Genomic DNA, 23,575 nt, shown 5'->3' with positions numbered 1-23,575 from the left:
ATTCTACAATAATGGGAATGTTTACCTGTGCTGGCAATGTGGTGGGGACTGGCCACATGGAGCTCTCGAGCAGTTGAAATGTGGCTAGTGACACTGAGAAACTAACTTTTAAAATTGTATTCAAGTTTTATTTATTTAAATTTAAGTAGCAAAAATGTGGCCTGTGGCTATTATTGAGCAGTGCCACTTTAAAATAAAATTTTCAGTACTATTGGGATAGTAATAGCATTTTTCACCTATGTCTCATCTTTGGCTCTCCCAGACACATAAGCCTTGCAGGTGTGACTGTGCTGAGAGGTCACAGCCATCTCGCATCAGGGGTCCCCAAGCCCCAGGCCATGGACTGGTACTGGGCCGTGGCCTGTTAGGAACTGGACCACATAGCAGGAAGTGAGCGGTGGTCAAGGGAGCTCTACTGCCTGAGCTCCACCTTCTGTCAGATCAGCAGCGGCATTAGATAAGCACAAACCGTATTGTGAACTGCACATGTGAGGGGTCTAGGCTGTGTGCTCCTTATGAGAATGTAATGCCTGGTGATATGAGGTGGAACAGTTTCATCCTGAAACTGTGCCCACCCCACACCCCACCCCCATCCTTCCATGGAAAAATTGTCTTCTATGAAACTGGTCCCTGGTGCCAAAAAAGCTCGGGACCATTGCTCTGGATTACTCTCAATTCTTCTTCGCTAGTGGTTATTTGTTTTTGGGGGTCCACATTATCTCCTCCAATCCAGAATCCACTGTGGAATCTCTACCATATAAAGAAGTTTGTTAATTTCCAAATTATCATATGGATTGAATATGAATTATTTTTCATAGATATTCTGAACCCCAACAACTTATGGGATATACTTGAGAACCTTTTTAATGTTGATATTTTGTCAATTATAATAACAAAATCCTAAACACGTTCTGAAAGAAGTTCATCTGCCAAAAGCGCACTAGAAAGTGTTGTTGTCCAATTCTTCCTCCAAGCCCATTAGAGCTTAATCTCTGAGCCAGGCAAAATTATACACATGCAACCATCCCACAATTAAGGAGCCCTACATTTACATTTAGATCAGGGAAATTTAAATGTTTTCTTCTTCTGCACTCACCACAAAGAAGAGCACCAGCATAGGCGCTGCAGCCCTTGTCTAAAGTTCATTTTCTCTGTCCCTATTCTGTCACCTCCCAGGAGGAGAACAAGTCTCATATGCAGAGTCAGAATTTACTCATGAATTTACAGCATCACAAATTCAGAGTGTCATTCAATTTCCCTTGCTCTACTCCAGGACACTTGACGGCTACTTCTTTTAGATTCTGGAAACACAAGTTGTCCACCCCTTTCTGAGCAACACGTAGGCGCTGCATATAGCACAGAGGTTCAGTGTAAGAACGCTGGAGACAGACTGCCTGCTATCGAGACCGGGTTTCTCCATATCCTAGTTGTGTGTACTTGAGCAAATGTTGAACATCTGTCTCCCTGCCCTCATCTTTAAATGGGGAATAATAATCGTATGTGGATTCCATAGGATGGTTGAAAGGATGAAATAAACTAATACCTAGTCATCCTTTGATATTTATGGGGGATTGGTTCCAGGACCCCCCTGCAGATATCAAAATCCATGGATGCTCAAGTCCCCTATGCGAAATGGCACAGTTTTTACTTATAACCTACATACATTCTCCCGTGTACTTTAAATAATCTCTTGATTACTTATAATACCTAATTCAACGTAAATGCTATGTAAATTGTTGTCATATGTATATTTTATTTCTATTAATTATTATAGTATAGTTACTTTTTTTTTCTAATATTTAAAATATGAAGTTGGTTGAATCTACAGGTGTGGAACAAATGTGTATGAAAGGCCAACTGCATAAAGCATTTATAACAATGCCTGGCAATACTACTGGCACTACTACGTGCAGTGTCTCATCATTTGCTCTCCACTTGCCAAAGTTGGCTGCCCTTTTAACCTTCAAGAAGGAAGCCATATTAACAAGGAATTTTCCTTCTATGGGCAAGTTACACATACAGGCAACCCTGGGATATATTGCAGATTTGGTTCCAGGCCACTGAAATAAAGCCAATAAGGCAATAAAGTGAGTTACACAGATATATCTTTTTTCTTTCTCAGTGCACATAAAAGTTATTTTTACACTATGCTGGAGTCTATTAATTCAATAGCACTATGTCTAAAAAATTTACATACCTTAATTAAAATATATTTTATTGCTGAAAAATGCTAAGTATCTTCTGAGCCTTCAGCAAGTTATAATCCTTATGCTAGTGGAGGGTCTTGCCTCAATGTGGATGGCTGCTGACTGGTTAGGGTGGCGATGGTTCCTCAAGGTTGGGGTGTCTGGCAATTTCTTAAAACAAGACAACAATGAGATTTGCCACATTGATTGACTCTTCCTTTCATGAAAGATTTCTCTGTAGCATCTGATGCCATTTGATAGCATTTTACCCAAACTTTCAAAACCTGTCTCAAACCTTGACACTGCTTTATCAACTAAGTGTATGTAATATTCTAAATCATTTGTTGTCATTTCAAAGTGTTCATAGCATCTTCACCACTGGTGGATTCTATCTCAAAGAAGCCACTTTCTTTGCTCTTCCATAAGGAAAATCACCTCATTCTCTTCAAGTTTTATCATGAAATTGCAGCAATTCATTCACACCTTCAGGCTTCACTTCTAATTCTAGTTATCTTGCTATTTTGGCCAAATCTGAAATTAATGCCTGCACTGATGTCATGAACCCCTGAAAGTCATCTATGAGCATTAGAATAAACTTTTTCCAATCTCCAGTTAATGGTAATATTTTGACCTCGTCTCATGAATCACTTATGTTCTTAAGGGCATCTAGACTGGTGAATCCTTTCCTGGTTTTCAACTGACTTCTCCCAGATCCATCAGAGGAATCACTATCTGTGGCAGCTATAGCCTTCTGAAATGTATTTCTTAAATAATAAGAATCGAAACTTGAAATTGCTCTTTTATCCATGGGCTACAGAACGGTTGTTGCGTTAGCAGGCATGAAAACAATGCTTATCTCTTTTTACCTCTCCATCAGAGCTCTTGGGTGACTAGGTACATTGTCAATGAGCAGTAATATTTTGAAAAGAACTTATTATTTTAAGCAGTAGGTCTTGAAAGTGGTCTTAAAATATCCAGTAAACCATGCTATTAACAGATGTGCTGTCATCCAGGCTTTGTTCTTCCGTTTATTGAGCACAGACGGGGTAGATTTACCATAATTCTTTAGAGCCCTAGGATTTTTAGAATTGTAAGTGAGCATTGGCTTCAACTTAAAGTCACCAGCTATCTTAGCCTCTAACAAGAGAGTCAGCCTGTCTTTTGAAAGTTTTCAGCCAGGCCTTGCTCTCTGTAGCTATGAAAGTTCTAGATGGTATCTTCTTCCAATAGAAGGCTGTTTGATCTACACTGAAAATCTGTTGTTTAGTGTAGTCACATTCACAATGATCTTACCTATGATTTTCTGGATAATTTGCTGCAGTTTCTACCTCAGCACTTGCTGTTTAACCTTGCACTTTTATGTTATAGAGATAGCTTCTTTCTTTAAGCCCCATGAACCAAACTCTGCTGGCTTCCAATTTTGTCCTCTGCAGCCTCTTCACCTCTCTCAGCCTTCATGAAATTGAAGAGTGTTAAGACCTTGCTCTGGATCAGGCTTTGGCTTAAGGGAATGTTGTGCCTGGTTAGAACTTCTATTCAGATCTTTAAAACTTTCTCCATATCAGCAATAAGGCTGTTTCACTTTCCTATTACTCATGTGTTCATTGAAATAGCACTTTTAATTTCCTTCAAGAACTTTTTCTTTGCATTCACATCTTGGATAACTGGCACAAGAAGCCTAGCTTTTGCCCTATCTCAGCTTTCAACATGCGTTACTCACTAAGCTTAATAATTTCTAGCTTTTCATTTAAAGTGAGAGATGTGTGACTCTTCCTTTCACTTCAATACTTACAGTCCATTTTAGGGTTATGTATTGGCCTAATTTCAATATTGTTGTATTTCAAGGAATAAACAGGCCTGAGGAGAGGGAAAGCCAGGGAACAGCCAGTTGATGGAGCAGTCGGAACACACAAAACATTTATCAATTGCGTTCACTGTCTTATATGGTCACAGTTCTTGGTACCCCAAAATAATTACAATAGTAACATCAAATATCATTGATCACAGGTAATCACAACAGATATAATAATAATGAAAACTTTTGAAATATTGTGAGAATTGCCAAAATGTAACAAAGAGACCAAAGCAAAAGTGAGCACATGTTATAAGGAAAATCGTGCTGATACATTTGTTCAAGGAAAAGTTGCCACAAACCTTCAATTTTTGAAAAATGCAGTATCTGTAAAGTGCAATGAAAGTATGCTATATTCCAGGGATACTTACATCTTTCATCTTTGGCTGGAAAACACCTCTAAATACTCACACAACATCTTCCCAAGGTAAATCACTGGGGTGTAACTTTAATAAATAAGATGTGATATTACTATTATGTCTGCCATTTGAGATGGAGAATAGTAATGCTGAAAATATACTTTAATTCAGAGTAAGTTTTCAGTTTTTAATGATGAGCTTAGCACCGCAGTTTTCACAAATGCTATATTGATAAATGAATGATCATAAATTATTAGAATAGCACAGAAATTGTTTTGTAGAATCAAACAAATTCAGGGACAGGGGTGTGGAAACCATAATTTGTGACCCTTTTTATGTTCACGTTAAATTATTTTAAAATTCTTTTGCCATGAAAATTTCTGTCTTGACTCTTGTGATTGTCCTTATAAATTGGAATGTAAAACATGGCTAACAGGTACATGTAATAGTGTTGCTAATGAATAATTGATGCCTTAATAGTCTTTAAAAATCTCATTACCTGATTGTTGCTAAGAATTTTCTGGTAAGGGCTGCCTACAAAACAGAGGAAAGGGAAATTCCTCTGACTTTTTACCAATGATAGAACCCTAGAGGTGACGTGCTTGAAGAGGGAGGCAAGACCTGATTTTGGATTTAAAATCTCAAAGGCAGATGTTTATTCAACTGATCTAACAAGCTATAGGGTCAATAGAGAAGTAAAATAAGAAAATGAATGAGGATTGTCAGAAGACATGGGAAAGCAAAGAAGAAGCCTATTATAAGTAATTCCAAAGCAATTTTATGACCCATGAATTGTTCTTTTTCTGTACCAGCACACTTATTTCCAGACTTTAAATGTGTTATCAAGTTTGACTTACCTGTACTCCCTCATCCCTCAACTTACTTCTGGACCAGATCTTGGTTTATTTGGTGTGCAGGTGTCCCATAGCAGGAAATATGACTGAGATGAGTTTATACTTATGAGATAAAACACTCAGCTGTAGATCTGCTGCTAAAGAGGTTAGCATAAGGAGAGGGGCTGGAACTTAGACTTTCTGAAACAAAGACTTGGATGATTCATTATAAAGCTGTCTGTCTCTCGAATTTCTCTTGGGTGGATGGTGATAATAGACAAGTCCAGTATGGTATTTTTGGTTTGGAATGAAGACTTTGGGTAAAGATGCTATAGGAACATTCTTCTTTTAGTGAGTGGTATATAGCAATTCAGCAGGTTGGGAGGTTAGCACCTTACTTATCATTACTTACTTACTTATCATTACCATACTTACCTACCCTTCCAACAAATTGTTCACACACTTCTCTGGCAACCCATCTTAAGTGTCTTGTAATATACAGGCTCATTAGAATAGAAGTACCTTAATTAAGAACCTAAAGGAATTGACATGAATTGGGATACCTGGGACACCTAAAATGAAATGATGATACTGAATTATCCACACAGTGAAATAGCTGAAAAAAAAATAGAACCAAGGTGTTCAGGGATGAAGAGGGTCCAGCATAAACCGGGGTTGTCTCCAGGATATGGGACTTTCCTGTTTTAAGACTGGGAAAACCCTGGGCAAACTAGGACAAGTTGTTCACCTTAGTCAAGCATCTAATGGTAGACTATTATCAAAATGACTGCCATGACTAAGATGGTTTCATGGACCTACAATAATAAATGATCTGAAGTAGAGTCAAATGAGGGAATCCTCCAGAGACATCCAAGAAATGGAGTCTTGCTCTTTCAGTTTTCCAGACAGCTTCATCTAAGAATATGTAGTACACATTGTATCTGGATTTCTAATATTTAGACATTCCTATAAGCCTGACTGATTATTTGAAAATCTACTTCCAGAGAACTGAATAGAAGAAATGAAAAAGTTTGATGTAAACCATAATCTGGGCTTCTAAGGTAGGAATTCCTTTATGATAGCCTAATATAGGATGTGCCTGTTGGTAATAGAATTGTTTTCTAATATCTTGGAAAGATGTTTGCTGAAATGATATCCTGTCAGTAAAACATCCTAGAACCTTAAAAGTCTGAGTACTTAAAAAAATCCTGGAAGCACAAAGATTATCAAGGATACATGAATAGACATAAAGCAAATACATGCCAGGAAGGTTATACCTCTATCAGGCAATTGGGATTTTCATGGTATCTCATATTTGTGAGTGGTATCTTCTTCACAGAAGCTTGTCTATGAAGCTTATTGGGACATAGTACTCACACTATAAATTTCTGCTCTCATAGCTAAGAATGAACAGAGGATTTCTTTTTATTACAAACACTCCTCTTCAGCTGTGTGTGCTGTCTGCACCTGCAGTATGGGAGGGCAGTTGAGGAAACATGATTCATTGTATTTTGCCTCTCTGTTAGCTAAAGTGCTAGATTATCCCACAATTCCTTGAGAATTTTAGCAAACAGGATCACACTTGTTCAAGCTTAAATCATTTACCTAATTAAATACTTGGAAAGAATAAATAACAGCAACTAACAGTTCCCCGATCCTGCCAGAGGGCAGTGAATTACTTAATTTGTGCTCTCTGCTTGAGATGGACATCAAAAATCCTGGAGAGCTCTTTTAGGAATATCTTATAACATATGCAAGGAGAGATGTGTAGAAGCTTTTCTTCCCTTCCTCCCTCCCTCCCTTCCAACCTTTCCTCCCTCCCTTCCAACCTTTCCTCCCTCCCTTCCAACCTTTCCTCCCTCCCTCCCTCTCTCCCTCCTTCCCTTCCTCCCTTCCTTCCTTCCTGAAATATTATTTGAGCAAGGTACATACAGGCAGAAATACCATATTTTAGAAGAATACAGAAAGAACTGCATGGAATCAAATTCCAGTTGACTTGCCAATATAAGTCAACATATTTTGGTTGTTCCTTTTAAAGGGTTTCTTCATGCCTTGTGAAAAACAAGTTGGAGATCACCTGCTAACAGTGATAAGGGTAGCAAGGATGTTTGATGTTGGTTAAGTGGGGATGTATGGAATATTTGTTGTGCAATTTTATCAAATAAATATTGAACAATGTGCAAGCCATATGGGAGGTCTAGTTATGGTATGGGATCTTCAATTCATAGTAGTGCTAATTTGTTAATTTAGATGATTTTCTCTAGCTATGTTCAGCTGCCCAGAAGGCAAAAAAAGTCAGAAGAACAAGAGAAAATTATTAAATAATGGACCATATAATTGAACTCAGGGAAAAAAGTGAAGACAAAATAGAAAAATAATAAGGAAAAAGTATCAAGATGGTTAAAACATTAAGTGGGATTAGTTTGGTCAAGTGAGCTAGAAGGACAGAGAACACAATACATAAATTAGTGACTTGGGAAATAAAACAATGTTAGGCCCTGGAATTAAGGGCATAGAGGAATTTGCTCATAATATTTTATACAGCAGAAGAAAATGATGTAGAGGGAGGTAGGAATAGATATGAAGGTCAGAACCCAGGAAGCTAAGGAGCATTGTACAATGATAGCGTATTAAAGAACAGGCTGCCAGCCTAGGCTGTGAGCATGGGTGGGTGGTGACAATGCGAAGTGTGTTAATAATGGTTCTCAGATGCAAATAATAGAACTTACTTGGGTTAGCTTGAACAGAAAAGGATTTAGTGAAGAACCAGTGAACTACAGTTAGATCCTATACAACTAAGAAACATACAGGCAGGAACAACTCAGGAGAAACATACAGCTAATGACATCACTAGTGTCACTGTCCATGCTCAGAACTTCTGATGCTAGTGACTGGAAGATAAAAAGAAAAAAATAATCAGTTACCTTGAATAACTGGATGCCTCTGTGATGCTGGTTGCTCTGTGGAAGAAGGCTCTCGTGCTAGTTGTTCTGTGGAAGAAGCTCCTGCATCATGTTGATCACTTCCACATCTGAGAACAATGCAGATGTGTCTGTGCTGAGAAACATATGTCACATGCAGAATCCTAGCTTCCCAGAGCTCTTTCAGCTTTCCAGCCCCCATAGTACATTAGATAAGGTGAGAATCAGTGCTAAGAGTGAATCTGCCATATCTGTCCCAGAATAGTTTATAATTGAATATTAATTGATAGAAAAATAAATGAGACTCATGATGAAGTTAGAGTCAAATGGAAAGAACTCTTTGCTTCCCAGCTTTTTGTATGGTTGGCCAGACAGCAGTGGTCACATGACAAAAGATTCAGTGTAGTGTATGTGGTCAGTTTTGACTTTTCAACTATGGACACTGCCAGTTCAAGAGATGGAAGTCTCTGTTTATATATATGAAGTATGGCCTCTTTTCTTTCTCTTTTTTATGTGGGGCGTAAAGAATTATATGCATCACCTTGTATAAGAATTGATCATAGTTTTAAATATAACAAATAAAACTAAACAATTTTAAAGGAAATCATAGGAATATGTTACCATGGCCTTAGGTTAGGCAATTGTTTCACATATTTGACACATGTATAAGTTATGAAAGAAAAAAATACACAAATTGTACATCATCAAATTAAAAGATTTTGTAATGAAAAGGACATCATCAAAAAAGTGAAAAGATTTAGTTGTTAATTTAGGTGTCAATTTGACTGCATTAAGGAATACCTAGAGACTTGCAAAGAGTTATTTCTGGGTGGGTCTGTGAGGGTTTTTTAGAGGAGATTGGCATATCAGTCACTGGACTGAGTAGGGAAGATCTACCCTCAATGTCAGCAGGAACCATCCAATCAGCTCGAGACCCAGATAAAACAAAAAAGGCAGCAGAAAGGTGAATTCAATCTCTCTCTCTCACACACACACACCTGCTCTGCCCCATCATTGCCCTTCCTCCATGGAATGACACAGCAAGAAGGCCCTCACCAGATGCCATCTTCTCGATCTTGAACTTTCCAGGCCCTAGAACCATAAACCAATTCATTTCTGTTCATTGTAAATTACCCAGTCTCAATATTCTGTGATAGCAGCACAAAACAGAATAAGACAAATGATAACCCACAAATGTGTGTGAAATACTTTAAAATCATATTTTTGATAAGGAACTTGTATTTATATACGAGCAATTCTCAAATTAAACAATAAAATATGCATAATATAAAACCGATTTCTAAATGGGTAAAAGATTTGAATAGACATTTCTCTAAAGAGGATATACAAGTGGCCAATAAGCACATGAAAAGTTGCTCAACATCATTAGTCCATAGGAAAATATAAATCAAAACCACAGTGAAATGTAACTTCTTATCCACAATGGTAGCTAAAACTTAGACAGACCATAAAAAGTATTATGAAGTGTATAGAGGAATGAGAACCCTTATACAATCCTGATGGGATAGTAAAATAGTGCAGTCAGTTTGGGAAACAGTTTAGCAGTCCCTCAAAATGATAAATTATAAAGTCACTATATAATATGATGATTCTACTCATAGGTAGACTAGAGAGAAGTAAAGTCATAAGTCCACACACAAAAATGTACACAGATGTCCATGTCAGCTTTATCCATAAGAATCAAAATGTAGAAACAACCCAAAGGTCCGTCAATGGAAAATAAAATGTGGACTCTCTGTGCAATTGGATATTACCTGGCAATAAAAAGGAATTAAATATTTACACATGCTATGTAACATGGATTAACTTTGAAAGTATTATTCTTAGAGAAAGAAGCCAGTTAAGGAAGACCCCATATTATATGACTACATTTATATAAAATGTCCACAGTAGTCAAATTCATGGTGATGAAAATTCAATTAGTAGTTACTGAGGGCTATGGAAAGGTGGGAATGTGAAATGATTACTAATGGGTAGAGAATTTCCTTTTGTTGTGATAAAAATATTTTACAATTAGATCATGCTGATGATTGCACAATCCTGGGAATATAATAAAAGCCACTGAAATGCACACTTTATAATACGTTTAAAGTATAAATATGAAGCTATTGTTAATATGTGTGTACATGTATATATTACACATATGGAATTTATATACATATAAGATACACATATATAAATATATACACATATATACATGCACACACATATTAATAACATGTATGTTACCTGTTTGTCAAATATATAATATATATTACACATATGTGATATTGTATATATATATTTCACATGCTCAGTTAACATACACTTACACTCCCCTAATGTGAACTAACAAAATACTAGATTCCCTGATAATTTTGGACATCCTTTGTTTCCATACACTTTCTGCTTTGGTACCATCTTTGTGTAATTACAAATTCTCAATTCTGTCTTAAATCTTTCTCCTGGACCCTTGCCCTTTACTTTCTTCTTAGTCTGCATTTGATTCTTCTATTTTCTACTTGTTGACATCTACTGTAGAACTTTCAATAATTGACCCACAGTCAGGTGCGATGGCCCACATCTGTAATCCCAACAGTTTGGGAGGCTGAGGCAGGTGGATCTGTTAAGTCTAGGAGTTTGAGACTAGCCTGGGAAACATAGAGGAGACCTCATCTCTACAAAGAAAAAAAAAATCTTAGCCAGTTGTGGTGGGCACGTACCTGTGGTCCCAGCTACTAGGGAGGCTGAGGTGGGTGGATCGTTTGAGCCTGGGAGGTAAAGGTGCAGTAAGAAATGATCGCACCACTGCACTCCAGTATGGGTAGCAGGGCAAGAATCTGTCTCAAAAAAAGAAAACAAAAAACACAAGTAATTGACCCATTAGCTTAGGACCACCTGTGTGATGTAACTTACTCTAATGTTCTCTGTAGTATCTGCATCTTTGCCAGCTATTTTGTCTGACATTCTGGTATCAGGATCCTCCCGCTTATAATGGCAACTATCACTCTCTAATAATTGTTTCCAATGACCACTATGTTTAATGAGGAAACTGCATCCCAGTCTGTTCAGAGAGGGAAGAAATACATGTCAAAAATTACATGTCTGTGCATATCGATGCCATACCCTTCAGTTTACAGGAGGGTTCTCACATCACCGTCATGCCACAGATTTTAAGGAATTGGAAACTGTTTCCTCAAGATCCATTTCCCTTATACAGATACAGATGCAATACACTGCTGTCATGCAGGGTGTCAATCTGTATGAAGATCTGTATATGTGATCATTATAATATCTTAGTATGGGAAGGTTGATAACTGAGCAGTCCCTTCTGCATCTTCCTTTGAGGATATTTCAAGAACATTTTTGGCTCTCCTTGCCTTTACATTTGACAGACTTGCACAGATGATTTGTGGAATACAGCTCTTAGTGATTCTGCCTTGAGGATGAAGGATCTACTGCCAGGGCAACATGGGAATGATGCAGTTCATGACACATTTTTGAGTAGGCATCTCAAGATGAATGCCCCAAACTACTGAATATAATTAGTCTGTGGGAGACACAGCTTATGACATTCTCTGCTATTCATTACTATAGAAAGAGTCACTTCCAAAGAGGAAGAAATAAAAAGCAACATTGATGCATTGCCAGTTGACATCACCAGAGTGAGCATGTTGTGAGGTAGAATGGATATATGTGTACTTTGGTGTTCAAGAGACATGCAGGTACTCCTTCTGCATGTACTGGGCAAGAGTACAACCACTGCCTAGATACGACATTTCAGGAGTAACAGGGGAATCTGTGAGATTCAGCCTTGTGCTATCACTGAGACTGATTCTTCAGTCAGGCTAGCAAGGGTTTAATAGCTGGCCACATTGCCTATATTTTGAGCTCATGCAGATTTTCATCACAGTGATTTTAGCTGTGTTGCATAGGTTTACAACTTTGAATTTTTTCAACAATTTTAGCTCTTGAAAAACTTGTTATAATCATTAATATTTCTTTTGTTTCAGAGACACAAGACCATCACACAATTAAATGTATTCAAAAGTTCCTGTAGCTTGCCAGGTACCTTAACCTCCACTTTTTTTTTTGCTTATAATTTTTATTAATGAGATTGCTTAAAAAGGAGTTTGTCTTTAAAAAGCAATATGTTTTGCTGCTGCCACGTGACAGAATTTAGAATCAGGCTGCCTCTGTATTGTGCAAATGCCAGATCTGCCACATATTAACTGTATGTCCTTGGGCAAGATAATCTTTTTGCCTAACTTGATGCCTTCCTTATCTGAAAAAATAGAGAGAAGGAGAATAATGGTTCTTAATAAGATTGTTAGGGTGTTAACTCGATTACTAATGTAAAGAGCATTTATTAAAGTATGTAATAAGTGTTCATTATAATTATCTTGCCTATTATTAGTGTATTGGCCTTTATATTTGATTTCTCTAGTGATTTTGGAACTTCCTTTTGGACTGTGGTACAAATCTTTCCCACTCACTCTTCCCACATTGGATTTCCTACGATGGTCCTTATTCAGTCCTAGAGAACCAACCCTCAGCTCCAATCTATGGATTATCTTGCAAATTCCTAGCAAGAACTAAGGGGGAAGGCACAACATTATTAGGTAGAGAAAGCGGGAGAGGTTTTCGGACTCAGATACTATTATATGTAAGTACTGTTCTAAGCACAGGAAACACACAGCATCCACCAGGGGGTGCTTGTCTTGTAAAGATTGGTTAATTTTTGTCCAGCTCAGTCAGGGAAGATCCTTAAGAGACTAAAGTTGAACAGACACTAAAATGAATGTGTTCTTGAATATGACGTGGAATTTTGAGCTTGGTGCTCACTTGCCTGGATATAAAACTATTTTTGCAGCCTGAAGTCACATAATGAAGTTTTAATAGAGGCATTAGAATAGCATGAATACTCCATATAAGAGAAATATTTAACCATCCTCTCCTTTCAGCTCTACTTCCCCAACACACTAGCTCCTAAACACACACACACACACACACACACACACACTAACCTGGCCCATGAAACCCTACTTATTTACGTATATGATTTATTTTGTATGCTGAAAACTGTGATGTTTAGGACCCACTGTATCTTCTTATTTGGTCTCATTGAGTCAGAAGCTGGATGGTGCCTTTATTCCAAACAGAACCACATAATGCCATCCTGAATTTCATAAATACATCCTTCATATTTTATTATTTCATTAGTCACTTGAATTCTCTACATAACCTGTAGCAAGTTCTTTTGATTATTTATAAGGTACACTGTACTAATAAGATATATAGACCTGTGGGCTTTTGCCCTGATGGCACAGATGGAAAAGTAGTTTCAGTGACTAGATTAGGAAGAAACTATCACTTTGTTCCTGATAAATATTTATTAAAGACAAGCATTTTACAAAATTTAGAAAATTAAACTAACCCTGTTTTAGTGGGTTGCTTAAACAATTTTTTATAAGAATGTATGGATTTGAAATGCTTTTAAAATCTTATTTCATTAATATAATTACCATTCAAAATTAAGTTACACAGAGTATCTCAATTTGTTGCTCATGGGATATGATCTCTCTTAGTTTAAAATTACATTATACTCAGGAAAGCTTCAAACTATCAGGTTAGCTTGTTTGGCAGATTGTTAGATGAATTCTCTAATTCACTGAAACATCTATTACAATTTTCAAAAGAATTGACTATAATGAATTAGAGAGCTAATCTTAATAATTTATCACTCAAATGAGGTCATCACAGCTAGTGGAATATTCAAGACTACCAGCCCATTTCTAACATTTTCTTTATATGGAAAAATATATTTTACATTATGTTCTATCATATTTTTAATGGATTATAAAATATACTAAAGAGCTGCTGTATTATAAAATAAAAATTACTCATCATCAGCCTGTTGTAAATTACTTGTATGAAATTATTAATTATAATCTTGGCAAATAATTAATATGAGAGTGTGAAGCACTGATAAACAGGGAACAATGGTATACTCAAGTTCTAAAATTTTAAGCATTTATTAGAAAATCCAGAGACAATTACAAACTACATTTGTTCACTGTGGGTATATTTCATTTAAAATAATAATAGTGACTGTTAATATATTTTTAAATAGTAGTATAAATATTTAACTGAAGTTTGTTAACTTTTTAAATTCTCAAATATAGCTGAAGTTTATAAAGAAATATTGGTCCAGATTTGCTTTTTTTGAATTTGAGAGATTTATAGGGAAACCTAGGAGACTAAGTTACAGAATGGCATGTTACTGAAACATTCACAATGAAGAGAAAATGGCCAAACAAACAACAATAAAAAATAAAACTAATCTTGATTTAAGCTAGACTGATATACTTCAAGCTCCGTGTCTTGGGAATCAGCACTGATTCATCAGAAAGGGTAGATTGCTCTGTCAGTTTGGACCAAAGCTTACACATTATTTTCTGCTGTTGTTCTTTAGAACTCCTGTCTTTTTACAAATGCTGACGTGCTTGTGTCCTGACACTCTTTCCTGATAAAATGTGCATCCTATGTCCTGTACAGTACAGTCTTTTTGTGTTTAGACTAGTCCCACTCTTTCTTTTTTTTTTTTAATTTCCCTCATTCTCTACAGAAATTCATTCTACCTCCCCACTGGGAACACAGCCTGCCCCAAGTATCAGCCAGGAGCCAGGCACTGTTATGCACCCAAGAATAGCCTTTAAACTGCTTGTGTCTATACATTTTAATCTGCATTGCTTCTATATACGATGTTTTCCTAAACTGCTTGCCAATCAGAATGTTACATATTATGTATCCCAAAATCCAATCTATATAGTTTTGTACAGTCTGAATTTACTGTGCTTTTTTTCTTTTTTCAGATAACCCTCATTCAGTGTGTTTTATTTCCTTATATTTCATGATGTTTTGGTCATAAGCTTATGTTTGTTAAGCATCCAGATGAGAGCTGAGCTCTGCGTGGCTCCTTGATTATAGTCAGAGGACCTGGCTAAGCTGTACCTAGACTCCTAACCCACAAAAACTGTGGGATGATATATGTGTTTGTTTAAGCAACAATAGAAAAATGATATAATTAGCTTATCTTAACTCATATAAAATGTAAATATAAACAATTTAATGGAACAGAATTGTAGGTGAAGGAGCTGAGTCACACAGATATAAGAAAATTTGGATCTTCAAATTATGTCAAAGAATAAACAATTCAGTAAGCAGTTTCAGAAAATAATATCCATTTGAAGAAAATTTATACTATATTCATACTTAATATTGTATAGAATATAAATAAGGTGGATTAAATATCTAAATGTAAAAATACAAAACATTTTTACGTGTATGCATTTAATACATTCATATATAATGTGGGAGAAATCACAAAATGAGATTTTTATAATATTGTGATGATTGATGCATTATTAAGATAGGAAAAGGATGTTACATCTGACAATAATTAAAACTAATATGCATAAGCATATATTTCATTAATGCTTCGGTGGAAAAAGCATTCTTTTTATTTTTAACCTTTTATTTTGAGGTAATTACTGCATCACATACAGTTATAAGAAATAATAGAGAGAAGTCCAGTATACCCTTCACCTGGTTTCCCATTGGTAACATATTTCTTTTTTTTTTCCTGTTTTTTTTTAATTTTTTTATTTTATTTATGTATTTATTATTATTATACTTTAAGTTTTAGGGTACATGTGCGCAATGTGCAGGTTAGTTACATATGTATACATGTGCCATGCTGGTTCGCTACACCCACTAACTCATCATCTAGTATTAGGTATATCTCCCAGTGCTATCCCTCCCCACTCCCCCCACCCCACAACAGTCCCCAGAGTGTGATGTTCCCCTTCCTGTGTCCATGTGTTCTCATTGTTCAATTCCCACCTATGAGTGAGAATATATGGTATTTGGTTTTTTGTTCTTGCAATAGTTTACGAGAATGATGATTTCCAATTTCATCCGTGTCCCTACAAAGGACATGAACTCCTCATTTTTTATGGCTGCATAGTATTCCATGGTGTATATGTGCCACATTTTCTTAATCCAGTCTAGGATTGTTGGACATTTGGGTTGATTCCAGGTCTTTCCTATTGTGAATAATGCTGCAATAAACATACGTGAGCATGTGTCTTTATAGCAGCATGATTTATAGTCTTTTGGGTATATACCCAGTAATGGGATGGCTGGGTCAAATGGTATTTCTAGTTCTAGATCCCTGAGGAATTGCCACATTGACTTCCACAAGGGTTGAACTAGTTTACGGTCCTACCAACAGTGTAAAAGTGTTCCTATTTCTCCACATCCTCTCCAGGACCTGTTGTTTCCTGACTTTGTAATGATTGCCATTCTAACTGGTGTGAGATGGTATCTCATTGTGGTTTTGATTTGTATTTCTCTGACAGCCAGTGATGGTGAGCATTTTTTCATGTGTTTTTTGGCTACATAAATGTCTTCTTTTGAGAAGTGTCTGTTCATGTCCTTCGCCCACTTTTTGATGGGGTTGTTTGTTTTTTTCTTGTAAATTTGTTGGAGTTCATTGTAGATTCTGGATATTAGCCCTTTGTCAGATGAGTAGGTTGCGAAAATTTTCTCCCATTTTGTAGGTTGCTGTTCACTCTGATGGTAGTTTCTTTTGCTGTGCAGAAGCTCTTGAGTTTAATTAGATCCCATTTGTCAATTTTGGCTTTTGTTGCCATTGCTGTTTGTGTTTTAGGCATGAAGACCTTGCCCATGCCTATGTCCTGAATGGTAATGCCTAGGTTTTCTTCTAGGTTTTTTATGGTTTTAGGTCTAACATTTAAGTCTTTAATCCATCTTGAATTGATTTTTGTATAAGGTGTAAGGAAGGGATCCAGTTTCAGCTTTCTACATATGGCTAGCCAGTTTTCCCAGCACCATTTATTAAATAGGGAATCCTTTCCCCATTGCTTGTTTTCTCAGGTTTGTCAAAGATCAGATAGTTGTAGATGTGTGGCATTATTTCTGAGGGCTCTGTTCTGTTCCATTGATCTATATCTCTGTTTTGGTACCAGTACCATGCTGTTTTGGTTACTGTTGCCTGGTAGTATAGTTTGAAGCCAGGTAGTGTGATGCCTCCAGCTTTGTTCTTTTGGCTTCGGATTGACTTGGCAATGCAGGCTCTTTTTTGGTTCCATATGAACTTTAAAGTAGTTTTTTCCAATTCTGTGGGGAATGTCATTGGTACCTTGATGGGGATGGCATTGAATCTGTAAATTACCTTGGGCAGTATGGCCATTTTCATGATATTGATTCTTCCTACCCATGAGCATGGAATGTTCTTCCATTTCTTTTTATCCTCTTTTATTTCCTTGAGCAGTGGTTTGTAGTTCTCCTTGAAAAGGTCCTTCACGTCCCTTGTAAGTTGGATTCCTAGGTATTTTATTCCCTTTGAAGCAATTGTGAATGGGAGTTCACTCATGAGTTGGCTCTCTGTCTGTTATTGGTGTATAAGAATGCTTGTGATTTTTGTACATTGATTTTGTATCCTGAGACTTTGCTGAAGTTGCTTATCAGCTTAAGGTGATTTTGGGCTGAGACAATGGGGTTTTCTAGATATACAATCACGTCGTCTGCAAACAGGGACAATTTGACTTCCTCTTTTCCTAATTGAATACCCTTTATTTCCTTCTCCTGCCTAATTGCCCTGGCCAGAACTTCCAACACTATGTTGAATAGGAGTGGTGAGAGAGGGCATCCCTGTCTTGTGCCAGTTTTCAAAGGGAATGCTTCCAGTTTTTGCCCATTCAGTATGATATTGGCTGTGGGTTTGTCATAAATAGCTCTTATTATTTTGAGATACGTCCCATCAATACCTAATTTACTGAGAGTTTTTAGCATGAAACGTTGTTGAATTTTGTCAAAGGCCTTTTCTGCATCTATTGAGATAATCATGTGGTTTTTGTCTTTGGTTCTGTTTATATGCTGGATTACATTTATTGATTTGCGTATATTGAACCAGCCTTGCATCCCAGGGATGAAGCCCACTTGATCATGGTGGATAAGCTTTTTGATGTGCTGCTGGATTTGGTTTGCCAGTATTTTATTGAAGATTTTTGCATCAATTTTCATCAAGGATATTGGTCTAAAATTCTTTTTTTTGGTTGTATCTCTGCCCGGCTTTGGTATCAGGATGATGCTGGCCTCATAGAATGAGTTAGGGAGGATTCCCTCTTTTTCTATTGATTGGAATAGTTTCAGAAGGAATGGTACCAGTTCCTCCTTGTACCTCTGGTAGAATTCGGCTGTGAATCCATCTGGTCCTGGACTCTTTTTGGTTGGTAAGCTATTGATTATTGCCACAATTTCAGCTCCTGTTATTGGTCAATTCAGAGATTCAACTTCTTCCTGGTTTAGTCTTTGGAGAGTGTATGTGTCAAGGTATTTATCCATTTCTTCGATATTTTCTAGTTTATTTGTGTAGAGGTGTTTGTAGTATTCTCTGATGGTAGTTTGTATTTCTGTGGGATCAGTGGTGATATCCCCTTTATCATTTTTTATTGCATCTATTTGATTCTTCTCTCTTGTTTTCTTTATTAATCTTGCTAGTGGTCTATCAATTTTGTTGATCCTTTCAAAAAACCAGATCCTGGACTCATTAATTTTTTGAAGGGTTTTTTGTGTCTCTATTTCCTTCAGATCTGCTCTGATTTTAGTTGTTTCTTGCCTTCTGCTAGCTTTTGAATGTGTTTGCTCTTGCTTTTCTAGTTCTTTTAATTGTGATGTTAGGGTGTCAATTTTGGATCTTTCCTGCTTTCTCTTTTGGGCATTTAGTGCTATAAGTTTCCCTCTACACACTGCTTTGAATGCATCCCAGAGATTCTGGTATGTTGTGTCTTGGTTCTCGTTGGTTTCAAAGAACATCTTTATTTCGGACTTCATTTCGTTATGTACCCAGTAGTCATTCAAGAGCAGATTGTTCAGTTTCCATGTAGTTGAGCAGTTTTGAGTGAGATTCTTAATCCTGAGTTTTAGCTTGATTGCACTATGATCTGAGAGATAGTTTGTTATAATTTCTGTTCTTTTACATTTACTGAGGAGAGCATTACTTCCAAGTATGTGGTCAATTTTGGAATAGGTGTGGTGTGGTGCTGAAAAAAATGTATATTCTGTTGATTTGGGGTGGAGAGCTCTGTAGATGTCTGTTAGATCCGCTTGGTGCAGAGCTGAGTTCAATTCCTGGGTATCCTTGTTAACTTTCTGTCTCGTTGATCTGTCTAATATTGACAGTGGGGTGTTAAAGTCTCCCATTATTAATGTGTGGGAGTCTAAGTCTCTTTGTAGGTCACTCAGGACTTGCTTTATGAATGCAGGTGCTCCTTTATTGGGTGCACATATATTTAGGTTAGTTAGCTCTTCTTGTTGAATTGATCCCTTTACCATTATGTAATGGCCTTCTTTGTCTCTTTTGATCTTTGTTGGTTTAAAGTCTGTTTTATCAGAGACTAGGATTGCAACCCCTGCCTTTTTTTGTTCTCCATTTGCTTGGTAGATCTTCCTCCATCCTTTTATTTTGAGCATATGTGTGTCTCTGCACGTGAGATATGTTTCCTGAATACAGCACACTGATGGGTCTTGACTCTTTATCCAATTTGCCAGTCTGTGTCTTTTAATTGGAGCATTTAGTCCATTTACATTTAAAGTTAATATTTTTATGTGTGAATTTGATCCTGTCATTATGATGTTAGCTGGTTATTTTGCTCGTTAGTTGATGCAGTCTCTTCCTAGTCTCGATGGTCTTTACATTTTGGCATGATTTTGCAGCGGGTGGTACGGGTTGTGCCTTTCCATGTTTAACGCTTCCTTCAGGAGCTCTTTTAGGGCAGGTCTGGTGGTGACAAAATCTCTCAGCATTTGGTTGTCTGTAAAGTATTTTATTTCTCCTTCACGTATGAAGCTTAGTTTGGCTGGATATGAAATTCTGGGTTGAAAATTCTTTTCTTTAAGAATGTTGAATATTGGCCCCCACTCTCTTCTGGCTTGTAGAGTTTCTGCCGAGAGATCCGCTGTTAGTCTGATGGGCCTCCCTTTGAGGGTAACCCGACCTTTCTCTCTGGCTGCCCTGAACATTTTTTCCTTCATTTCAACTTTGCTGAATCTGACAATTATGTGTCTTGGAGTTGTTCTTCTCGAGGAGTATCTTTGTGGTGTTCTCTGTATTTCCTGAATCTGAATGTTGGCCTGCCTTGCTAGATTGGGGAAGTTCTCCTGGATAATATCCTATAGAGTGTTTTCCAACTTGGTTCCATTCTCCCCGTCACTTTCAGGTACACCAATCAGATATAGATTTGGTCTTTTCACGTAGTCCCACATTTCTTGGAGGCTTTGCTCGTTTCTTTTTATTCTTTTTTCTCTAAACTTCCCTTCTCGCTTCATTTCATTCATTTCATCTTCCATCACTGACACCCTTTCTTCCATTTGATCGCATCAGCTCCTGAGGCTTCTGCATTCTTCACGTAGTTCTCGAGCCTTGTTTTTCAGCTCCATCCGCTCCTTTAAGCACTTCTCTGTATTGGTTATTCTAGTTATACATTCTTCTAAATTTTTTTCAAAGTTTTCAACTTCTTTGCCTTTGATTTGAATATCCTCCCATAGCTTGAAGTAATTTGATCATCTGAAGCCTTCTTCTCTCAGCTCGTCAAAGTCATTCTCTGTCCAGCTTTGTTCCATTGCTGGTGAGGAACTGCGTTGCTTTGGAGGAGGAGAGGCGCTCTGCTTTTTAGAGTTTCCAGTCTTTCTGCTCTGTTTTTTCCCCATCTTTGTGGTTTTATCTACTTTTGGTCTTTGATGATGGTGATGTACAGATGGGTTTTTGGTGTGGATGTCCTTTCTGTTTGTTAGTTTTCCTTCTAACAGGCAGGATCCTCAGCTGCAGGTCTGTTGGAGTACCTGGCCAGCTGTGTGAGGTGTCAGTCTGCCCCTGCTGGGGGATGCCTCCCAGTTAGGCTGCTTGGGGGTCAGGGGTCAGGGACCCACTTGAAGAGGCAGCCTGCCTGTTCTCAGATCTCCAGCTGTGTGCTGGGAGAACCACTGCTCTCTTCAAAGCTGTCAGACAGGGACATTAAAGTCTGCAGAGGTTACTGCTGTCTTTTTGTTTGTCTGTGCCCTGCCCCCAGAGGTGGAGCCTACAGAGGCAGGCAGGCCTCCTTGAGATGTGGTGGGCTCCACCCAGTTCAAGCTTCCCAGCTGCTTTGTTTACCTAAGCGAGCCTGGGCAATGGCTGGCGCCCCTCCCACAGCCTAGCTGCCGCCTTGCTGTTTGATCTCAGACTGCTGTGCTAGCCATCAGTGAGACTCCGTGGGTGTAGGACCCTCTGAGCCTGGTGCGGGATATAATCTCCTGGTGCACCATTTTTTAAGCCCGTCGGAAAAGCGCAGTATTCGGGTGGGAGTGACCTGATTTTCCAGGCGCCATCTGTCACCCCTTTCTTTGACTGGGAAAGGGAACTCCCTGACCCCTTGCACTTCCTGAGTGAGGCAATGCCTCGCCCTTTTTTGGCTCATGCACAGTGCATGCACCCACTGACCTGCACCCACTGTCTGGCACTCCCTAGTGAGATGAACCGGGTACCTCAGATGGAATTGCAGAAATCACCTGTCTTCTGCGTCGCTCACGCTGGGAGGTGTAGACTGGAGCTGTTCCTATTCGGCCATCTTGGCTCCTTCCAAGCAATTTCTTAGGTAGTAAGAAATAGCAAATTCTAAAGAAACAAGCACACGCCTAATATGAACAATTTCTTGTTAAAATTAAGCAGTAACACAAGCAAATTCTGTTTTATATAGATAGACAGGAAATCAACCTCAACTAGCCAGTGGTTCTGAACCTTAATCTTAATTAACAATTAAATATGGTTTTTGTTCTTGTATTTGTTTTGCAAGAACAAAGTAGTGAAGATGTGTTTCACTGAGGCAGGTAGATAGAGCTATTTTCAGGGTGGAGAGCGAGGAGGGACTTTGCTTTATCTTAGAGACATGCAGATTCCTTCATCATGATCAGTTTAAAAGCTATTGGCCTAAAGTTTATTGTTATTCTAAAATTTTCACTCTAATATCTTGATTATGCACTAAAAAAGCTGGTATATTTATCTTGGAATATTATGGGAAAATAAAGAAGAGAGAAGATAAATAATGCAAATAAATATCTATACTGGCAAAAATGTTTATTCAGTTCCCTCATCTTCCATGGGAACACCAACTCTTCCCCCATTTCTGGCTTTCAATTCCAAAGACTCTGCTAGATTAGCCCAGAAGTTAGTAACTCAATTACAAGGACCTTCACTTTTTCTCCATTAATTTTATTTTTGTAACCAAGAGAAGTGTCTATACTTTAGATGTGTTTGCATTTCCCTGTGCCAGACATCTTACAGAATGAATGCTTTCAGTTTTCAAGGAATTCTTGTCACCATGTCTCTCAGCCTTGACTACTTCATGCTCAGGGCAGTGGTCTGCATTCTGGAAAGCATCATTTTGCCAGGCGTTCTGCTCTTCCCTCACAATAATGTGTATTCTGTGTTTAAACTTAATTAAACCTGTTTTGTTTACCTTTCACACAAATTTGCAAAAAGGTGATTTTCCATTGTATGGTTTTCCTACTCTTCATAACGAAATATTTCTCAAATGTTCTGCCCCACAGGCACTTTTCTTCATTTCTCTTCCTTTCTTGCTCAAGACACCTGTCAGTACATTTAATATTTTCTATTATCTCTTAAACAGAAGGGGCCTCAGGCTGTAGCTTGACAAAGACACCCAAGGTTATTGACATCTCAAGTAGATCCAGCTGTCAGTGCCTCCCCAGTCCTCTTGTTCAAAACAGAGAATGATTGAAGTGTTTGGTCCAATGATTTATTTTGGACTTTTTTAACATTTATTTTGGACTTATTTTGTGTCAGGTCTTTAACATGTAAAAGATACTGGTCTACCCTCCAAGGAGCTTCCATTCCAAGATATTCGAAGAATATCTTGGATATTCTTCCAAGGAGCTTCCATTCCAAGATATTCGAAGAAGACAGACATGCAGAGGAGCTCTTTGTGAAATGTGTTTTCCCCAAGTGCAAGAAAACATACATAGGAAAGAGATCTGAAAACATTAAAGGGCAATTTATGACAGAGGCAAAGGAAACCATGGTCTCTCTCCCTCTTGCCATTTTAATTCTAGAGCCAGACAGTCTTAAACAATGAAAATAATTTATGTTAAAGCATCACACTGGTTAAAATAAAACTGTATTATCATTTTATATTCTTCATATTTTATTTATTTATTTTTTGAGATGGAGTCTCGCTCTTTCTCCCAGGCTGGAGTGCAATGGTGCGATCTCCACTCACTGCAACCGCCGCCTCCTGGGTTCAAGTAATTCTCCTGCCTCAGCATCCCAAGTAGTTGGGATTAC

At 37.7% G+C, this 23,575-nt stretch overlaps 1 long non-coding RNA gene across 29 annotated transcripts in view; it reads left to right on the top strand.

Annotated features, from left to right (window-relative positions):
• The window catches only part of LOC129034777 (uncharacterized), a 62,528-nt gene that overhangs the window by 16,423 nt on the left and 22,530 nt on the right, over window positions 1–23,575 (top strand). For 11 of the 29 annotated variants that reach the window (XR_010126221.1, XR_010126235.1, XR_010126241.1 and 8 more), the window contains one exon: window positions 12,165–12,219. The exons of 11 other annotated variants lie outside the window; for them this stretch is intronic. This is a non-coding gene — a long non-coding RNA (uncharacterized LOC129034777). Of the gene's footprint in view, window positions 1–1,920; window positions 4,466–6,234; window positions 6,292–12,164; window positions 12,220–23,575 lie in introns of those variants that run through there. 7 more of the 29 variants (XR_010126227.1, XR_010126233.1, XR_010126222.1 and 4 more) reach the window with 2 other exon arrangements.

This window comes from Pongo pygmaeus, chromosome 3 (assembly GCF_028885625.2).
Source record: "Pongo pygmaeus isolate AG05252 chromosome 3, NHGRI_mPonPyg2-v2.0_pri, whole genome shotgun sequence".
Lineage (NCBI taxonomy): Eukaryota > Metazoa > Chordata > Mammalia > Primates > Hominidae > Pongo > Pongo pygmaeus.
Note: the sequence above shows the minus strand (reverse complement) of the source record. Positions and strands in the feature narration are given on the sequence as shown.